Source organism: Oryctolagus cuniculus, chromosome Y, assembly GCF_051225735.1.
Source record: "Oryctolagus cuniculus isolate XC-2025 breed Fujian yellow rabbit chromosome Y, ASM5122573v1, whole genome shotgun sequence".
Lineage (NCBI taxonomy): Eukaryota > Metazoa > Chordata > Mammalia > Lagomorpha > Leporidae > Oryctolagus > Oryctolagus cuniculus.
In genome coordinates this window covers 7038773-7060799 of record NC_142889.1, presented here as the reverse complement: position 1 = coordinate 7060799, position 22027 = coordinate 7038773, and the positions used below count along the sequence as shown (strand labels likewise).

General features: G+C 44.4%; 1 pseudogene; it reads left to right on the top strand.

Moving 5' to 3' along the window:
- The first annotated feature begins 2315 nt into the window (after positions 1–2315).
- The window catches only part of LOC149119184 (PRKR-interacting protein 1 pseudogene), a 35509-nt pseudogene continuing 15797 nt past the window's right edge, over positions 2316–22027 (top strand).

Here is a 22027-nt window from a genome sequence, read left to right as displayed (position 1 = left end):
TGCCCCTTCTCAGCTTGCAGAAGTCAAAGAAGTTCTCACCCTAACCCCTGACAGCAAGCCATCTCCACTTGCTCAGAGATTCTCTGTCCTCTACTCAAACTTTGCTTCTCTTTTCAACATTTTGTCTGGTCTCATATCTCACTGATACTAGAACACCAATTTGGACTCATCTTCCCAGTTTTCCCACAACATAGGGTTGCTTAGAGTGAGTTTTCCTAGAGGGTACTGTTAATTTTGTGTGTTCTGTAGGTAAAAGTTATGCCAAAATGTCAGACCAGCATTATTCTGGAAAATTGTACTTTGTAGCACACAATTCAAACATGAAAATATAAAACAAAGCCAACAAGAATGCAACATTAAGTTTGCAGCTTAAAAACCAAGAGTTAAAATGTAACCGCAAACATATTATAGTCGGTTGGTTGGTTGACTTTGCGCTGTGCCGATCCGGAGCCAGGAGCCGGGTACTTCCTCCCTGTCTCCCATGTGGGTGCAGGGACCCAAGCACTTGGGCCATCCTCCACTGCCCTCCCGGGCCACAGCAGAGAGCTGGACTGGCAGAGGAGCAACCGGGACAGGATCCGGCACCCCGACCAGGACTAGAACCCAGGCTGCTGGTGCCACAGGCGGAGGATTAGCCTAGTGAGCCACGGTGCAGGCAGGTAGAACATGTTTTTACTGAAGTCATGTGAACAATGACATTGCCACAAAACCAAAATAATTAAATTTTTATTTTATTTTTTTTAGTTTTGGAAGAATTAAGTAGGGTGCAAAAGGCAAGCATTTCCATTTCTGTTTTCTTTCTTTCTTTTTTTTTCTTTTTTTTTTAAATTTTTGACAGGCAGAGTGGACAGTGAGAGAGAGACAGAGAGAAAGGTCTTCCTTTTGCCGTTGGTTCACCCTCCAATGGCCGCCGCTGCAGCTGGCGCACCACGCTGATCTGATGGCAGGAGCCAGGAGCCAGGTGCTTTTCCTGGTCTCCCATGGGGTGCAGGGCCCAAGCACCTGGGCCATCCTCCACTGCACTCCCAGGCCATAGCAGAGAGCTGGCCTGGAAGAGGGGCAACCGGGACAGAATCCGGCGCCCCAACCGGGACTAGAACCCGATGTGCCGGCGCCGCAAGGTGGAGGATTAGCCTATTGAGCCACGGCGCCGGCTTTTTTTTTTTTTCTTTTTTTTTGACAGGCAGAGTGGACAGTGAGAGAGAGAGAGAGAGAGAAAGGTCTTCCTTTACCATTGGTTCACCCTCCAATGGCCACAGTGCACCACACTGATCCAAAGCCAGGAGCCAGGTGCTTCTCCTGGTCTCCCATGGGGTGCAGGGCCCAAGCACTTGGGCCATCCTCCACTGCACTCCCAGGCCACAGCAGAGAGCTGGCCTGGAAGAGGGGCAACCGGGACAGAATCCGGCGCCCAGACCGGGATTAGAACCCAGTGTGCCGGTGCTGCAAGGCGGAGGATTAGCCTAGTGAGCCGCGGCGCCGGCCTCCATTTCTGTTTTCAAAATTATACTTTGCAAAGCACTGAAAGCCATAACATTAGCATAAACGATCTTTGGAATATACACTCTGAAATATTCAGGTACAGAACCAACAGTATTTTAAGTAAATGACTTCATAGAAGCCCATAAATGTCACTAACTCATTCAGTCTCACGTAGCTATATTTTTTGTCTTTTTTTTAGAAGACTTTTTTTCCAATGAATACAAATTTCATATGTACAGCTTTTAGGAATATAGTGTTTTTCCCCCAATTCCCACCCTTCCACCCCACTCCCATCCCACCTCCTACACCTTTTCCGGTTCCTTTTTCATTAAGGTAAGTTTTTAATTGAGTTTAATATGCACAAGACCAACTCAATACTAAGTAGAGATTTCAACTGTTTACACCCACACAAATACATAAAGTGCAGTTTGAAGGTGTACTGTTAATTCTCATACTACACCTCATGAATGACAGAGGTCCAACATGCGGGTAACTGCACAGTGAATTCCTGTTGTTGATCTAAAAACGGACACTCTTATTTTTGACGTCAGTGACCACTCGAGGCTCTTGTCATGAGTTTCCAAGGCTATGGAAGCCTTTTGAGTTCACCGACTCTGATCCTATTTAGACAAGGTCGTAGTCAAAGTGGAGGTTCTCTCCTCCCTTCAGAGAAAGGTACCTCCTTCTTTGATGACCTGCTCTTTCCACTGGGATCTCACTCACAGATCTTTCATGCAGAACATGAAGCCCGCCCTCTTCCCCCGGCCCTAGTCGCAGTCTCCCTGACTGCACATTTTGGCACACAACACCTCCACTCTTTTCCCCTGCCCGCCATGAATGGACGCTGCTCTGGCCAACCTGGACCCAGAAGTCCTGTCCTGTTCACCGCCCTCCCTGCCCTTGATTGGACGACGGAGATGCCAGTTTGGGCTCGGCCCGCCCATGCCTGCCAGTGAGTGGACGGGCAACATGCCAGCCAGATAATAAAGCCCACAAAACTTCCGCCCCCTCCCCAACGTCCACCCCCTGCCTGTCCCTCACTGGACCTGGAACCTGCCTGTCTGCGCCTAGAACCCCACCCCCTGAGGCTGCCCTGACTGCCCCTGACGGGACCGGGAACCTGTCAGTCTCCCGCCAGAACCCCACCTCCTTGCTTCCCCTGCCTGTCCTACTGTCAGTCTGCCGCAAGAACCCCACCCCTTTAGGCTCCACTGCCTGCTCTTGACTGGACGGGGAACCTGTCAGTCTGTTGCAAGAAACCCACCTCATTCTCTCCCCTGCCTGCCCCTGACTGGACGGGGAACCTGTCAGTCTCCCGCCTAAACCCCACCCCCTTGGCGCTCCTTCTGCCCCTGACTGGACCGAGAATCTGTCAGTCTCCCGCCAGCACCCCAGCCCCTCAGCGCTCCTGCTGCCCCTAACACGACCCGGAAGCCGCCCGAGTGCGCCTCCTGCCGCCCTCTGCACTGCCGCTAATGACTTTTTCCAGTGCGCGCGCAGAACGCCACCTCCTTCCTCGCCGGTGGCTGCCTGGCCTCCCTGGACGAGTGAGGCGCAGGTCTAGGTTCAGAACCTCGCCCTCTGCCCGGCCCTGAGTGGCTCTGCTGGATGAGGAGGAACAGTGCGGCCTGTCCCGCCCGTGCTGGGCGCGGGCAGGCAGCGTGGCAGAAGACAGGTTCTGGGCTCCTACTGCGCGTTCCTCCTCCCAGACAAGGGCAGGCAGGGCCAAGCTCCAGGGCGAGGTTCTGGCGGACGGACAGGAGGGTACGCGCCCGCTCAGGGGCTGCCAGGGACGTGCGGGACACAGACCCGAAGCTGCCCGGTCCGTTCCGAGCTGGACATGGGCGGGACGACTGCCGCGTTGTGCGCGCAGACGTCACTTCCCGCTGTCCAGTCAGGAGCCGCGAGGGGCGTGGCTCGAGGCGCCGAGACTGGCTGCTGTCTCAGCCAGTCAGGGGCACTGAGAGGAGGGGCCGACGGAGGAGGGCTGGACCTCGCGCAGATTGGCAGGGCCTCTTCCAATCAAGGGCGAGCAGAGACGCAGAAGAGGGCGGTGCCGTGTGAAGACAAGCTCGTCAGGCAGCTCTCTCTCCCGCAGGGTGCTGGGAAGGGGGTTCCGAGGACTCCTAAGTCCCGGGAGCAGATTGGCAGGGCCACTGTCCTCTGAGGGCACTCAGTGACGAAGGCGGGGGGTGGGGATGAAAGGGGCAATGACTACTGGCCCCGTGGCCGAGTGACACGCACGCTGCCCAATCAGGGAAGGCAGGGGAGGGAGCGAAGCCGGTTTCGGAGTGCTCGCTGCTGGCACACCCTCGTCCAGTCGGGCCCTGCCAGGGGAGAAGGTGGCGGGCTTTGGCCGGCCTATGACAGGTCTGCCCTCTGGTCAGGGACAAGCAGGGTGGGGAAGAAGGCAGGGTGTGGGCTCCGACCGGCTGGTGGTCTGTCCAGTCAGGAGAGGGGACGTGGTGGGAGTTCTTGGGGCAGACGGGCAATTCCCCCAGGTGGTCTTGGACAGGGAGGGTCACGGTACGAGGCGGGGTTCTGGGCGCAGCCAGCCAGTGCCCTCCTCTCCTCAGGGGCGGACCGCGGTCGAGGAAGCGGAGGGCCTCTGGGTGCAGACGGTCAGGTCCTCTGTCTAATCAGGAGCAGGCAGGGGGCGGGAACAAGGCACAGCTGTCCTCATGACTGGAAGTGGGCGATCTCTAGGAGCAGACGGAGAGGTCTGCTGAGCACTCAGGGCAAAGCCGGAGGGCCGTGGGGACGCTTCTGGGTGCAGGCCGGCAGGTCCCCAGTCCATCACGGGGCAGGAACTGGCTGCAGGCGGGGTCCCGCACGCAGACTCGCGCTGCTCAGGTTCATTCGGAGGGCTGAGCAAGGCAGGTTTGGGGCAGAGAATGGCAGGTCCCTCGACCGGTCAGGGGCCTGTCTCTTACGTCCAACATGCGAGATGGGGTAAAGTCTTGGGATGGGCTGTGCGCCTTCTGATTACCTCTCGTGCTTCAAAGATATGTGTACGTAGCAGGTGCACAAGGCGTTGAGCCATCGCCAAAGCTGCACAGGGGACTCCACAGAGGTGCAGCAGGAGGACAGGAAGCTGACCCGTGTCCAGGAGCGCCACCTGTGTTTCCAGCACAGATGTCACAGGCTCTTACTATGCACCTGTTATACCTGCCTGGGAGATCCAGATGAGGCTGTTGAAGCTGCTAGGGATGGTTCAGAGCATTGTGCACCTGCTGAAGTAATAGGGAAACCTGGATGGACCTCTTGAGGAAGGTCACTGCCTTGTACACCTGATGTACTGATGTGGGAAACTCAGAAGGAGATGCTGGGGATGGCTCAGTGCTTTCTGCATGTGATTTTATCATTACTTAACACTGCATAAAAGGGTACTTCTCAAAGCTTGTGCAAAATGTAATAAAAAACTTAAGTGTTTTCTGGTGTAAACATTTTTTGCAATTCATGCCTAGACATTTCCATTAATTTTTTTAAAATGTCCTTTGTACATGTATCAAAGGGTCACATTGCCCCTGTAAATATATACAATTACTTGCATCATTGAAAATAACATAGCCGGCAAATGTTTTGCATGAGGAAGACACTGGGTAAAACACCTGCATCTTGGGCCAGTTCTGTGGCATAGTGGGTAGAGCCTCAGCCTGCAGCACGAGCATCCCATATGGAAACCAGTTTGAGCCCCTGCTGCTCCTTTTCTGATCCAGCTCTCTGCTATGGCCTGGGAAAGCAGGAGAAGATGGCCCAAGTCCTTGGGTCCCTGCACCCGTGTGGAGACCTGGAAGAAGCTCCAGGCTCTCGGCTTCAGATCAACTCAGCTCTGGCCATTGCAGTCATTTGGGGAGTGAACCAGTGGAAAGGAAGACCTTGCTCTCTTCCTGTCTCTACCTCTCTGTCTTTCAAATAAATAAAATACTTCTTCAAAAACAAAACAAAACAACAAAAAACAGACACGCCTGCATCTCACGTTGGAGTGCCTGAATGAAGATTCCAGCTTCCTACTAATGCACCCTGGGAGGTACCTGGGTCCCAGTTACCCATGTGGAAAACTTGGATTGAGAATCTGTCTCCAGACTTTAACCAGACACATTTCCAGCCATTGTGGACATTTGGGGATTTAAACAGACATACAGATTCACTCCATCTCAGTCTCTCTCTCTGTCTCTCTCTCCCTCCCTCTCCCCCCACCCATCCTCTCTCCTCTCAAGTACATGAAAAACTTTTTAAAAATGAGCAACAAAATAAGACATGACTCCACAGGCTTTATACAATAAGAGTTCAGGGAGTGGAGGCTTCCAAGACTCAGTAAGACTACTGAGGCCACACATGAAGTGCCAAAGGATGACTGGTCAGGATTGGTGTGTGCTCCTGATGGACAGGACATTGTCATGCATAGATCCATAGCTGGCCTCATTCAGGAATTTGTAGCTGCATGTCAGACTTGGACAAACCATGGAAGTTTCCAGCAAAAATATGACAGTCCAAGGTACTCCAAGATGGCAGAATAGGGAGGGGGCACACTGAAAGTCCAGGAAAAGATGGTTTAGTAAAAGTGGAGATAGTGAAGTCTCAGGGAAGAGTTAGGGAAAAACTGCAGAAGAAACTCTTCTGGAACTAGTGGGACACAGTGGACCTACGTGGGTGGCATGGGCACCCATGGCTCAGGACCCCAGCCGCCGAGTCTACATACCAGCGCTGAAAAGGGAGGTGAGGCGAAACTGCAGTAGCCAGAGACACTGATGGAAAAGCAGCAAGAAGTGCCTAGAGGGAACGAAGCTTGAAGCCCCATGGGAGAAAGTTCACCAGGCTAACTAGAGGAGAGAAAAATAAATAAATAAAATAAGAGACCGGTATAGACATGATTCTCTCTTTCCCTCCTCTTATAAAAGTGGGGAAAATAATACAGCAGGTGCCATTTTGGACATACATAATAGCTGCACCAGCTCAGGGCTGTGCCCTCCCTCAGCCAAGCAGAAAAACCGGACTGTGGTGAGGAGAAATAACAGGAGATTAAGACCTAGTGAAAGTGTGGAGCTTATGATTTGGGACTGTGAAAAAAACAAACAAACAAACAAACCTGAGGGTGTGTGGGAGAACTCACAGTGTGCCTGAGACGTGAGTACTCTCTGTGGGAGACACCAAAAAATCGATAACTGTGGCAACCCAGTGGGAGACATTGCAGGGGAATCTGAGCTTACACTGAGGACTGCACAGATCCTTTGCATGGTCCTTGGGACAGAGCAGATGAATATTGTAACCACTGGGGCTAGTGCTCAGGCACTGATTGCCATCAAAGAGAAGAGCTCAGCTGGGCAGAATTACTTCCCTTCTGAAGAGAGAGAGAGAGAGAGAGAGAGAGAGAGAGAGAGAGAGAGAGAGAGAGAGAGAGAAAATTTCCCATACCAAACCTGGGTGTGTCACCTTTGGCATACCCCTAACCCTGAAGAACTGAACAGAGCTCTCTGGCCACACCCAGCTCAAGCCTCTAGAGAGCCGCCAAAAGCAGACAGTCCACTTAATCTGGAGTCACAGTATAATGAGAGAAGCCACCACAGTGAGGAAAAAAAAAAAAGAAGAAACCAAAGAATATCTCCACAAGGCCAAGCAACAAATGCAGAAACTGAGGAAACAAGAACAAGGAAGACACTATGACGCCCCCAAATGAACATGACACTCCAATTCAAGATTATGAAGATGATGGGATGCAAGAAATTCAAGATACGCATTTCAAAAAATGTATAATAAGAACATTAAGAAGTTATCAAAAACAAATTCATGAGCTAAAGAAATCCATACTGGACAGGATAGAAAATCTCTCTCGTGGAAAGGAAATCTTAAGGAGGAATCATAATGAAATGCAGGATTTAGTAGAACATGAAATTGAAACAACGAAGATAAATCAAAATGAAATGAAGAATGCAATGGAACAGATGACAAACACATTTAAGAGCCTTAGAAACAGAATGAGTGAAGCAGAAGAGAGAATATAGGACTTAGAAGACAGCACAGGAAAGTATAGAGTCAAACCAAAGAAAAAAAGAGGAAAGTAGAAATCTAAAAAATAATGGTTGGAATCAAAAAACCCAACATTTGGGTCTAGGAATTCCTGGAGCATGGAGAGAGAGAGAGAAAGGATTAGAAGGCCTTTTCAGTGAGCTACCAGCAGAGAACTTCCCAGGTTTGGAGAAGGACAGAGACATCCTAGTACAGGAAGCTCACAGAACCCCTAGTTAACATGACCTAAGAGATCCTCACCATGACACATTGTAATCAAACTCACCACAGAGAAACATAAAGAAAAGATTCTAAAATGTGCAAGACAGAAATGTCAGATTACTCTCAGAGGATCTCCAATCAGACTCACAGCTGACTTCTCATCAGAAACACTACAGGCTAGGAGGGAATGGCGAGACATAGCACAGGTACAAAGAGAGAAAAACTGCCAGCCCAGAATATTATATCCTGCAAATCACTCATTTGTGAATGAAGGTGAAATAAAGACCTTTCATAGCAAACAGAAATTGAAAGAATTTGTCGCCACTCGTCCAGCCCTGCAAAAGATGCTTAAAGATGTGTTGCACACAGAAACACAGAAACATGGATATCAATACAAAAGAAGGTAAAGGAAGAAAACCTCCCAGTAAATTGGAAAAAAAAGTCCCAGTATTGGAAGAATCAATATCTGCAAAATGTCCATTCTCCCAAAAGCAATTTATAGATTCAATGCAATACCAATCAAGATACCAAAGACCTTCTTCTCAGATCTGGATAAAATGATGCTGAAATTCATATGGAGACACAGGAGACCTCGAATAGCTAACACAATCTTGTACAACAAAAACAAAGCCGGAGGCATCACAATACCAGATTTCAGGACATACTACAGGGCAGTTGTAATCAAAACAGCATGGTACTGGTACAGAAACAGATGGATAGACCAATGGAACAGAATTGAAACACCAGAAATCAACCCAAACATCTACAGCCAACTCATATTTGATCAAGGAGCTAAAACCAATTCCTGGAGCAAGGACAGTCAATTCAACAAATGGTGCTGGGAAAATTGGATTTCCACGTGCAGAAGCATGAAGCAAGACCCTTACCTTTCACCTTACACAAAAATCCACTCAACACGGATTAAAGACCTAAATCCATGACCCAACACCATCAAATTATTAGAGAACATTGGAGAAACCCTGCAAGATATTGGAACCGGCAAAGACTTCTTGGAAAAGACTCTGGAGGCACAGGCAGTCAAAGCCAAAATCAACTATTCGGATTACTTCAGATTGAGAAGTTTCTGTACTGCAAAAGAAACAGTCAGGTGAGTGAAGAGGCAACTGACAGAATGGGAAAAAATATTTGCAAACTCTGCAGCAGACAAAAGATTAGTAACCAGAACCTACAAAGAGATCAAGAAACTCCACAAAAATAAAACAAACAACACACTTACGAGAAGGGCCAAGGACCTCAATAGACATTTTCAAAAGAGGAAATCCAAATGGCCCAACAGGCACATGAAAAAATGTTCAGGATCATTAGCACTCAGGGAAATGCAAATCAGAACCACAATGAGGCTTCACCTCACCCCGGTTAGAATGGCTCACATTCAGAAATCTACCAACAACAGATGCTGGTGAGGATGTGGGGAAAAAGGGACACCTACCCACTGTTGGTGGGAATGCAAACTGGTTAAGCCTCTATGGAATTCAGTCTGGAGATTCTTCAGAAACCTGAATATAACCCTACCATACAACCCAGCCATCCCACTCCTTGGAATTTACCCAAAGGAAATTATATTGACAAATAAAAAGGCTGTCTGCACCTCAATGCTTATTGCAGTTCAATTCACAATAGCTAAGACCTGGAATCAACCTAAATGCCCATCACCAGTGGACTGGATAAAGAAATTATGGGACATGTACTCTATAGAATACTATACAGCAGTAAAAAAAAAAATGGAACCCGGTCATTTGCAACAAAATGGAGGAATCTGGAAAACATCATGCTGAGTGAATTGAGCCAGTCCCAAAGGGACAAATATCATATGTTCTCCCTGAATGATGACAACTAACCAAGCACAAAAAAGGAAACCTGTTGAAGTGAGAGGGACACTATGAGGAATAGTGACTTGATTAGCCCTTGCCCTGACTGTTGATGAAAACTTGCTACTTTATCCCTTGTAGTATTTTTTTAATTTTACTTAATACTATTGGTTGAACTCTTTAATTAACACACAATTATTCTTAGTTGTTTAAATTTAACTGAAAAGTGATCCCTGTTAAATATAACAGTGGGAATAAGAGAGGCAGGAGGTATACAATGTGGGACATGCTCAATCTGACTTGCCCCTAGTGGTAGAGTTAGAAACGTGCCAGGGGATTCCAATACAATCCCATCAAGGTGGCATGTACCAGTGCCATCTCACTAGTCCAAGTGATCAGTTTCAGCTCGCAATTGATCATAATGATAGGATTAAGAGTCAAAGGGATCACGTAAACAAGAGTAGTGTCTGCTAATACTAACAGATAGAATTAAAAAGGAGAGAATGATCCAGCATGGGAAGTGGGATACCCAGCAGATTCATAGAATGGCAGATGTCCTAAACAGCACTCTGGCCTCAGAATCAGCCCTTAAGGCATTTGGATCTGGCTGAAGAGCCATGAGAATATTTTAGGCATGGAAAGCCTAGACACTCTGGCAAAAATAAAAAAGACCTAAATGAAATATTGCTGCGAGTGAGATCCCAGCAGAAAGCCACTATTATCCAAAAGCTGTAGTTTAGAAATTTATATTTATTAAATAAAAGTCAAAAAAATATGACAGTCCTGAAGCCAGGGTTTATAGAGTCCTTGGCATTGGTGGGATTTGTGAGGAAACATGGGTGGAGGGACAGAGCCAAATGGCTTCAGGGACAAGCCTTGTTCTGTGAGCACAGGAACTTCACTGCAGACAAAGGAGAGGGTATATAAGCCAGGGAGGGTTCTGATGTGATTATTGAAGATGGGCAGGACAGGTGGAAGCCAGACTATATTTGGGGAGGCAGCTGCTGATGGCAGACCCATAGTGAAGTTCATCCACATGCAAAGTCTTCTTGCAGATCTAGTCTGGGAGGAAAATAGCCAGGATTTTTTCCCACTTTCTGAGAACCAGAATCCAGCCATTTGTGTAGAAGTCATATCTGCCACACCTACTCATATGCTCAAAAACTAAATGTGGGCTTGAACCTGTGATATTTTTCACTGTGCATTCTACAGAGAGGACTGAAGAAGTACATGAATTACAATGCTCTGTGTTTTTTTAAAGATTATGTATGTATTTGAAAGGCAAAGTTACACATAGAAGGAGAGGAAAAGAGAGAGAGAGAGAGAGAGAGAGAGAGAGAAAGAAAGAAAGAGAGAGAAAGAGAGAAAGAAAGAAAGAAAGAAAGAAAGAAAGAAAGAAAGAAAGAAAGAAAAGAAAGAGAAAGAAAAAGAGGTCTTCCACCTGCTGGTTCACTCTCTAGCCAGCCACAACAGCTGGAGCTGTGCCTGCATGCCACACAGACAACAGCGGGGAGACTTGAGACGCTCAGGGCTCCGAGTCCACACATCGGCGCTGGAAGGGGAGGTGAGCTCAATAACCCGAGACATTGGTGGGGAAACGGGGGTCAGAATCTAGAGGGGGGCCAGAAAGTGCAGCAAACTCACTACCGGAAAGAAGGGAAAAAAAAGCTTTGGGGTTTCTCTTCCCCCTAACCTTGCAAAGGTTACAAGGCTGTGAGGCTAGAAGAATTCCCAAGAGACAAAGAGCAGGCCTGCTCTCTGGATTTACATATCAATGGGGGAGAGCTAAGGAAAGGAGTCACTACAATTCAGTAGCCTAGGCAACCCAGTGGGAGTCCAGAGGAGCCAAAGACTGGAAGCTAAATACCATCAATTCTGCACAGCCGTGCCCTGCGGTGCTACTTACCCCCTGAATAAATAAAATAAATAAATAAATAAAAAGAGAGAGATTTACCACGCATAACCTGAGGGTGTCACCTTTGCACACCCTTAACCTGGAAGAACCAGGCAGAGCTCCCAGGCCGCACCCATCTCAAGCCTCCAAGGCTCCTCCAACAGCAGGCAGTCCACTTAACACGGACACAGTATAAAAAAAAGAAAAAGAAAAAAAAAACGCACAGTGACGCAAGAAGAATTAACTATGCCGAGTAACAAACACAGAAATAGAGGGAGCAAGATCAACGATGACACTATGATGCCTCCAAATAAGCAAAACACCCCAAGCCAAGAGTATGAAGATGATGAGATAGAAGAAATGCAAGATACGGATTTCAAAAAATTTATGATAAGAACATTTAGAAGTTTTCAAAAGCAAATCCTTGAACTACAGAAATCCTTAATGGACAAGATTGAAAATCTCTCTCGTGAAAACGAAATTTTAAGGTAGAGTCAAAATGAAACTCAGAAACTAGTAGAACAGGAAAGTGTTATAGTGAAGAGAAATCAAAATGAAATGAAGAGCTCAATAGATCAAATGACAAACACATTAGAAAGCCTTAAAAACAGAATGGGTGAAGCAGAAGAGAGAATATCGGACTTAGAAGATAGAGCACAGGAAAACATACAGTCAAACCAAAGAAAAGAAGAGGAAATTAGAAACCTGAAAAATATTGTTGGGAATCTACAGGATACTATTAAAAAAACCAACATTCGAGTTCTAGGAGTTCCTGAAGGCATGGAGAGAGAGAAAGGATTGGAAGGCCTTTTTAGTGAGATACTAGCAGAGAACTTTCCAGGTTTGGAGAAGGACAGAGATATCCTAGTACAGGAAGCTCATAGAACCCCCAATAAACATGACCAAAAGAGATCCTCACCACGACACGTGGTAATTAAACTTACCACAGTGAAACATAAAGAAAAGATCCTAAAATGTGCAAGAGAGAAACGTCAGATTACTCTCAGAGGATCTCCAATCAGACTCACAGCTGACTTCTCATCAGAAACCCTACAGGCTAGGAGGGAATGGCGAGACATAGCACAGGTGCTAAGAGAGAAAAATTGCCAGCCCAGAATATTATATCCTGCCAAGCTCTCATTTGTGAATGAAGGTGAAATAAAGACCTTTCATAGCAAACAGAAATTGAAAGACTTTGTGGCCACTCGTCCGGCCCTGCAAGAGATACTTAAAGATGTGCTACACTCAGAAACACAGAAACACGGCCATCAATATGAAAGAAGGGAAAGGAAGAACACCTACCAGTAAAAGAGCATGGGAAGCTCAAAGCATATACTAGAAAATATTTCCGGTAAAATGGCAGGGCAAAGTCACTACGTATCAATAGTCACATTGAACATTAATGGTCTGAATTCTTCAGTTAAAAGACACCGTTTAGCTGACTGGCTCACAGAACACAACCCAACTATTTGTTGCCTACAAGAAACACATCTCTCTAACAAAGAGGCATGCAGACTGAAAGTGAAAGGTTGGAAAAAGATATTCCATGCCAACAGAAACCAAAAAAAAGCAGGTGTAGCCATATTAATATCAGACAAAATAAACTTTAATACAAAAACTGTTAAGAGAGACATAGAGGGACACTATATAATGATTAAGGGTTCAATTCAACAGGAAGATGTAACTATTATAAATGTATATGCACCTAATTACAGGGCACCGGTCTATTTAAAAGATATGTTAAGGGACTTAAAGGGAGATTTAGATTCCAATACAATAGTACTGGGGGACTTCAATACTCCACTCTCAGAAATAGACAGATCATCCGGACAGGAGATCAACAAGGAAACAGCAGATTTAATTGACACTATTGCCCAAATGGATCTAACAGATATCTACAGAACTTTCAATCCTACATCTACAGACTTCACATTCTTCTCAGCAGCGCATGGAACCTTCTCTAGGATTGACCACATACTAGGCCATAAAGCAAGTCTCAGCAAATTTAAAAGAATTAGAATCATACCATGCAGCTTCTCAGACCACAGCGGGATGAAGTTGGAAATTAGCAACTCAGGAAACCCCAGAAAGTATGCAAACACATGGAGACTGAACAACATGCTCCTGAATGAACACTGGGTCATTCAAGAAATCAAAAGAGAAATCAAAAACTTTCTGGAAGTAAATGAAGACAACAACACAACATATCAAAACTTATGGGATACAGCAAAAGCAGTATTGAGAGGCAAATTTATAGCAATAGGTGCCTATAACAAGAATTGGAAAGGTACCAAATAAATGAGCTTTCAGCGCACCTCAAGGACCTAGAAAAACTGCAGCAAACCAAACCCAAATCTAGTAGGAGAAGAGAAATAATTAAAACCAGAGAAGAAATTAACAGGATTGAATCCAAAAAAAACATTACAAAAAATCAGCCAAGTGAGAAGCTGGTTTTTTGAAAAAATAAACAAAATTGACACCCCATTGGCCCAACTAACTAAAAAAAGAAGAGAAAAGACACAAATCAATAAAATCAGAGATGAAAAAGGAAACGTAACAACAGACACCACAGAAATAAAAAGAATCATCAGAAATTACTACAAGGACCTGTATGCCAGCAAACAGGAAAACCTATCAGAAATGGATAGATTCCTGGACACATGCAATCTACCTAAATTGAACCAGGAAGACATCGAAAACCTAAATAGACCCATAACTGAAACAGAAATTGAAACAGTAATAAAGGCCCTCCCAACAAAGAAAAGCCCAGGACCAGATGGATTCACTGCTGAATTCTACCAGACATTTAAAGAAGAACTAATCCCATTTCTTCTCAAACTATTCAGAACAATCGAAGAAGAGGGAATCCTCCCAAATTCTTTCTATGAAGCCAGCATCACCTTAATCCCTAAGCCAGAGAAAGATGCAGCACTGAAAGAAAATTACAGACCAATATCCCTGATGAACATAGATGCAAAAATCCTCAATAAAATTCTGGCCAATAGAATACAACAACACATCAGGAAAATCATCCACCCAGACCAAGTGGGATTCATCCCTGGTATGCAGGGATGGTTCAACATTCGCAAATCAATCAATGTGATTCACCACATTAACAGACTGCAGAAGAAAAACCATATGATTATCTCAATTGATGCAGAGAAAGCATTTGATAAAATTCAACACCCTTTCATGATGAAAACTCTAAGCAAATTGGGTATAGAAGGAACATTCCTCAATATAATCAAAGCAATTTATAAAAAACCCACGGCCAGCATCCTATTGAATGGGGAAAAGTTGGAAGCATTTCCACTGAAATCTGGCACCAGGCAGGGATGCCCACTCTCACCACTGCTATTTAACATAGTTCTGGAAGTTTTAGCCAGAGCCATCAGACAAGAAAAAGAAATCAAAGGAATACAAATCAAGAAGGAAGAAGTCAAACTATCCCTCTTTGCAGACGATATGATTCTGTACTTAGAGGATCCAAAGAACTCTACTAAGAGACTATTGGAACTCATAGAGGAGTTTGGCAAAGTGGCAGGATATAAAATCAATGCACAAAAATCAACAGCCTTTGTATACACAAGCAATGCCATGACTGAGAAAGAGCTGCTAAGATCAATCCCATTCACAATAGCTACAAAAACAATCAAATACCTTGGAATAAACTTAACCAAGGACGTTAAAGATCTCTACGATGAAAATTACAAAACCTTAAAGAAAGAAATAGAAGAGGATACCAAAAAATGGAAAAATCTTCCATGCTCATGGATTGGAAGAATCAACATCATCAAAATGTCCATTCTCCCAAAAGCAATTTATAGATTCAATGCAATCCCAATCAAGATACCAAAGACATTCTTCGCAGATCTAGAAAAAATGATGCTGAAATTCATATGGAGGCACAAGAGACCTCGAATAGCTAAAGCAATCTTGTACAACAAAAACAAAGCCGGAGGCATCACAATACCAGACTTCAGGACATACTACAGGGCAGTTGTAATCAAAACAGCATCGTACTGGTACAGAAACAGATGGATAGACCAATGGAACAGAATTGAAACACCAGATATCAACCCAAACATCTACAGCCAACTTATATTTGATCTAGGATCTAAAACTAATTCCTGGAGCAAGGACAGTCTATTCAATAAATGGTGCTGGGAAAACTGGATTTCCACGTGCAGAAGCATGAAGCAAGACCCCTACCTTACACCTTACACAAAAATCCACTCAACGTGGATTAAAGACCTAAATCTACGTCCTGACACCATTAAGTTATTAGAGAACATTGGAGAAACCCTTCAAGATATTGGAACCGGCAAAGAATTTCTGGAAAAGACCCGGGAGGCACAGACAGTCAAAGCCAAAATCAACTATTGGGATTGCATCAAATTGAGAAGTTTCTGTACTGCAAAAGAAACAGTCAGGAGAGTGAAGAGACAACCGACAGAATGGGAAAAAATATTTGCAAACTATGCAACAGATAAAGGGTTAATAACCAGAATCTACAAAGAGATCAAGAAACTCCACAAAAACAAAACCAACAACCCACTTAAGAGATGGGCCAAGGACTTCAATAGACATTTTTCAAAAGAGGAAATCCAAATGGCCAACAGGCACATGAAAAAATGTTCAAGGTCACTAGCAATCAGGGAAATGCAAATCAAAACCACAATGAGGTTTCACCTCACCCCGGTTAGAATGGCTCACATACAGAAATCTACCAACAACAGATGCTGGTGAGGATGTGGGGAAAAAGGGACACTAACCCACTGTTGGTGGGAATGCAAACTGGTCAAGCCACTATGGATGTCAGTCTGGAGATTCCTCAGAAACCTGAATATAACCCTACCGTTCGACCCAGCCATCCCACTCCTTGGAATTTACCCAAAGGAGTTTAAATTGATAAAGAAAAAAGCGGTCTGCACCCTAATGTTTATTGCAGCACAATTCACAATAGCCAAGACCTGGAACCAACCTAAATGCCCATCAACGGTAGACTGGATAAAGAAATTATGGGATATGTATTCTTTAGAGTACTATACCGCAGTAAGAAACAACGAAATCCAGTCATTTGCAACAAAATGGAGGAATCTGGAACACATCATGCTGAGTGAAGTAAGCCAGTCCCAAAGGGACAAATACCATATGTTCTCCCTGATCGGTGACAACTGACTGAACACCAAAAAGGAAACCTCCTGAAGTGAAATGGACACTATGAGAAACGGTGACTTGATCAGCATAGCTCTGACTGCTAATGGACAACTTAATACATTATCCTCTTAGTATTTTTTTGGTCTGTTCTACTTAATATGACTGGTTTAATTCTGTAATTATCACACAGTTATTCTTAAGTGTTGAAAATTAACTGAAATGTGATCCCTGTTAAACATAAGAGTGGGAATAAGAGAGGGAAGAGATGTATAATTTGGGACATGCTCGGGCTGACTTGCCCCAATTGGTAGAGTTGGAAACATACCAGGGGATTCCAATTCAATCCCATCAAGGTGGCATGTACCAATGCCATCTCACTACTCCAAGTGATCAATTTCAGTGCACAATTGATCATAATGAAAGGACTAAGAGTCAAAGGGAGCACATAAACAAGTCTAGTATCTGCTAACACCAACCGATAGAATAAATAAAGGGGAGAGTGATCCAACATGGGAAGTGAGATACTCAGCAGACTCATAGAATGGCGGATGTCCTAAATAGCACTCTGGCCTCAGAATCAGCCCTAAAGGCACTCGGATCTGGCTGAAAAGCCCATGAGAGTATTTCAGGCATGGAAAGCCAAGACACTCTGGCAAAAAGATCTCTGTGAGTGAGATCCCAGTGGAAAGAACAGGTCTTCAAAGAGGGAGGTGCCTTTCTCTGAAGGGAGGAGAGAACCTCCACTTTGACTATGACCGTGTCTAAACAAGATAAGAGTCGGAGAACTCAAGGGGCTTCCATAGCCTTGGAAACTCATAACTGGTGCATAGGGAGATTACTGATGCCATAAACAGGAGTGTCAATTGGTAAAGTCAACAACAGGAGTCACTGTGCACTTACTCCTCATGTAGGATCTCGGTACTTAACGTGCTGTACACTGAGGCTTAATGCTATAACGAGTACTCAAACAGTATATTTCACTTTGTGTTTCTATGGGGGTGCAAACGACTGAAATCTTTACTTAATGTACACTAAACTGATCTTCTGCAAAAAAAAAAAAAAAAAAAGAAAGAAATTATCAATTCCCAACTTGACTCTCACTGGGATTAAACATGACAATAGGTCTGATCTGATTTCATCATCATTTAAAAAAAATCATCTATTATTTTTCACTTTATGTTTCTGTGTGGGAGCAAACTGTTGAAATCCTTACTTAAGGTATACTAAGCTGATCTTCTGTATATTAAGATAATCGAAAATGAATCTTGATGTGAATGGAAGGGGAGAGGGAGTGGGAAAGGGGAGGGTTGTTGGTGGGAGGGACGGTATTGGGGGGGAAGCCATTGTAACCCATGAGTCGTACTTTGGAAATTTATATTCATTAAATAAAAGATAAAAAAAAAAGAAAATTAACTGAAATGTGATCCCTGTTAAACATAAGAGTGTGAATAAGAGAGGGAAGACATGTATACTTTGGGGCATGCTCGGGCTGACTTGCCCCAATTGGTAGAGTTGGAAACATACCAGGGGATTCCAATTCAATCCCATCAAGGTGGCATGTACCAATGCCATCTCACTACTCCAAGTGATCAATTTCAGTGCACAATTGATCATAATGAAAGGACTAAGAGTCAAAGGGAGCACATAAACAAGTCTAGTATCTGCTAACACCAACCGATAGAATAAATAAAGGGGAGAGTGATCCAACATGGGAAGTGAGATACTCAGCAGACTCATAGAATGGCGGATGTCCTAAATAGCACTCTGGCCTCAGAATCAGCCCTAAAGGCACTCGGATCTGGCTGAAAAGCCCATGAGAGTATTTCAGGCATGGAAAGCCATGACACTCTGGCAAAAAGATCTCTGTGAGTGAGATCCCAGTGGAAAGAACAGGTCTTCAAAGAGGGAGGTGCCTTTCTCTGAAGGGAGGAGAGAACCTCCACTTTGACTATGACCGTGTCTAAACAAGATAAGAGTCGGAGAACTCAAGGGGCTTCCATAGCCTTGGAAACTCATAACTGGTGCATAGGGAGATTACTGATGCCATAAACAGGAGTGTCAATTGGTAAAGTCAACAACAGGAGTCACTGTGCACTTACTCCTCATGTAGGATCTCTGTCCTTAACGTGCTGTACACTGAGGCTTAATGCTATAACGAGTACTCAAACAATATATTTCACTTTGTGTTTCTATGGGGGTGCAAACGACTGAAATCTTTACTTAATGTACACTAAACTGATCTTCTGTAAAAAAAAAAAAAAAAAGAAAGAAAGAAAGAAATTATCAATTCCCAACTTGACTCTCACTGGGATTAAACATGACAATAGGTCTGATCTGATTTCATCATCATTTAAAAAAAATCATCTATTATTTTTCACTTTATGTTTCTGTGTGGGAGCAAACTGTTGAAATACTTACTTAAGGTATACTAAGCTGATCTTCTGTATATTAAGATAATCGAAAATGAATCTTGATGTGAATGGAAGGGGAGAGGGAGTGGGAAAGGGGAGGGTTGTGGGTGGGAGGGACGGTATGGGGGGGGAAGCCATTGTAACACATGAGTCGTACTTTGGAAATTTATATTCATTAAATAAAAGATTAAAAAAAAAAGTATAACTTTTGGATTATATCAGATTTTCCCCCCTTAACCAAACCTTCCCACTCAAAACCACTCCTTCTCCTACAACCTCACCCATCCCATTCTTATTTGGATTCATTTAACTATCTTTATATACAGAAGATCAACTTACTGTATACTAAGTAAAGATTTCAACAGATTGCACCCACACAGATACACAAAGTATACAGTACTGTTTGAATACTAGTTTTACCATTAATTATCATAGTAGGACATATCAAATATGGAGATTCTACATTGGGAATAAATGCACAGTGTAAACTGTTGTTGATTTAACAATTGACAATCTTATTTGTGATGTCAGTAATCACCCGAGGCTCTTGTCATGAGCTGCCAAGGCTATGGAAGCCCCTTGAGTTCACCAACTCTGACCTTATTTAGACAAGGTCATAATCAAAGTGGAAGTTCTCTCCTCCCTTCAGAGAAAGGTACCTCCTTCTTTGATGGCCCATTCTTTCTGCTGCGACCTCACTCAGATCTTTCATTGAGGTCATTTTTTTTTGCCAGAGTGTCTTGGCTTTCCATGCCTGAGAAACTCTCATGGGCTCTTTCCAGATCTGAATGCCTTAAGGGCTGATTCTGAGTCCAGTGTGCTGTTTAGGGCATTTGCCATCCTATGAGTCTGCTGGGTATCCTGCTTCCTATGTTGGATCATTCTCTCCTTTTTAATTCTATCAATTAATATTAGCAGACACTGGTGTTATTTATGTAATCCCTTTGATACTTAATCCTATCTTTATGATCAATTAAGAATTTAAGGCCAGCACCGCGGCTCACTAGGCTAATCCTCCGCCGAGCGGTGCTGGCACACCGGGTTCTAGTCCCAGTCGGGGCGCCAGATTCTGTCCCGGTTCCCCTCTTTCAGGCCAGCTCTTTGCTGTGGCCAGGGAGTGCAGTGGAGGATGGCCCAAGTCCTTGGGTCCTGCACCCCATGGGAGACCAGGATAAATACCTGGCTCCTGCCATCGATTAGAAGGTGTGCCAGTCATAGCGTGCTGGCCGCGGAAGCCATTGGAGGGTGAACCAACGGCAAAGGAAGACCTTTCTCTCTGTCTCTCTCTCTCACTGTCCACTCTGCCTGTTAAAAAAAAAGAATTTAAAATGATCAGTTTATCTAGTGAGATGGCATTGGTACATGCCAACTTAATGGGATGTGGAGTCCAATGGCATGTTTGTAGCTCTATCATTAGCGGTAAGTCTGAGTGAGCATGTGCTGAACTCTACATTTCTTTCCTCTCTTCTCCATATTTATTTTTAACAGGATTTAATTTTCAGTTAGAGTAAAGCTCCTAAGAATAATTGTGTGCTAATTAAAGAATCAAACAATGGTATTAAATAGAAGAGAAAATACTAAAAAGAATAAAATAGTAAGAAGTCCTCAACAGTCAGGACAAGAGTTGATCAAGTAATTGTGTCTCATAGTGTCAGTTTCACTTCTACAAGTTTCCTTTTAGTGCTCAGTTGTCACAGATCAGGGAGAACATATATTTGTCCCTTTGGGACTGGCTTATTTCACTCAGCATGATGTTTTCCAGATTCACTCATATTGTTGCAAATGCCCAGTTTTAATTTTTTTCATTACCGCTGTATAGTATTCTATTGAGTACATATCCCATAATTTCTTTATCCACTCTTCTTTGATAGGCATTTAGGTTGATTCCATGTCAGAGCTATTGTGAATTGGACTGCAATAAACATTAGGGTACAGATAGCTATTTTATTTGCCAACTTAAGTTCTTTTGGGTAAACTCTGAAAAATGGGATTTCTCAGTCAGTGGTAGGACTGTATTCAGGTTTCTGAGGAATCTCCAATCTGAATTCCACAATGGCTTAACCAGTTTGCATTCCCACCAACAGTGGGTAGGTGTCCCTTTTTCCCCACATCCTCACCAGCATCTGCTGTTGGTAGATTTCTGAATGTGAGCCATTCTAACCAGGGTGAGGTGAAACCTCATGGTGGTTTTGATTTGCATTTCCGTGATGGCTACTGATCCTGAGCATTCTTTCATGTGTCTATTGGCCATTTAGATTTCCTCTTTTGAAAAATGTGTATTTTGGCCGGCGCCGTGGCTCACTAGGCTAATCCTCCGCCTAGTGGCGCCGGCACACCGGGTTCTAGTCCCGGTCGGGGCGCCGGATTCTGTCCCGGTTGCCCCTCTTCCAGGCCAGCCCTCTGCTGTGGCCCGGGAGTGCAGTGGAGGATGGCCCAGGTGCTTGGGCCCTGCACCCCATGGGAGACCAGGAAAAGCACCTGGCTCCTGGCTCCTGCCATCGGATCAGCGCGGTGTGCTGGCCGCGGCGGCCATTGGAGGGTGAACCAACGGCAAAGGAAGACCTTTCTCTCTGTCTCTCTCTCTCACTGTCCACTCTGCCAGTCAAAAAAAAAAAAAAGAAAAAAGAAAAATGTGTATTTAGGTCCTTGGCCCATCTCGTAAGTGGGTTGTTTGTTTTGTTGTTAAGGAGTTTCTTAATCTCTTTGTAGATTCTGGTTATTAATCCTTTATCACTTGTATAATTTGCAAGCTTTTTTCTCATACTGTATGTTACCCCTGCACTATACTGACAGTTTGTTTTGCAGTACAGAAACTTCTCAATTTGAAGTAATCCCAGTTGTTAATTTTGGCTTTGACTGCCAGTCCCTCTGTGGACATTTCCAAGTAATATTTGCCTATGCCTGTATCTTGCAGGGTCTCTCTGATGTTCTCTAATAAATTAATGGTGTCAGGTCATAGCTTTAGATCTTTAATCCATGTTGACTGGTGTGTGTGTGTGTGTGTGTGTGTGTGTGTGTGTGTA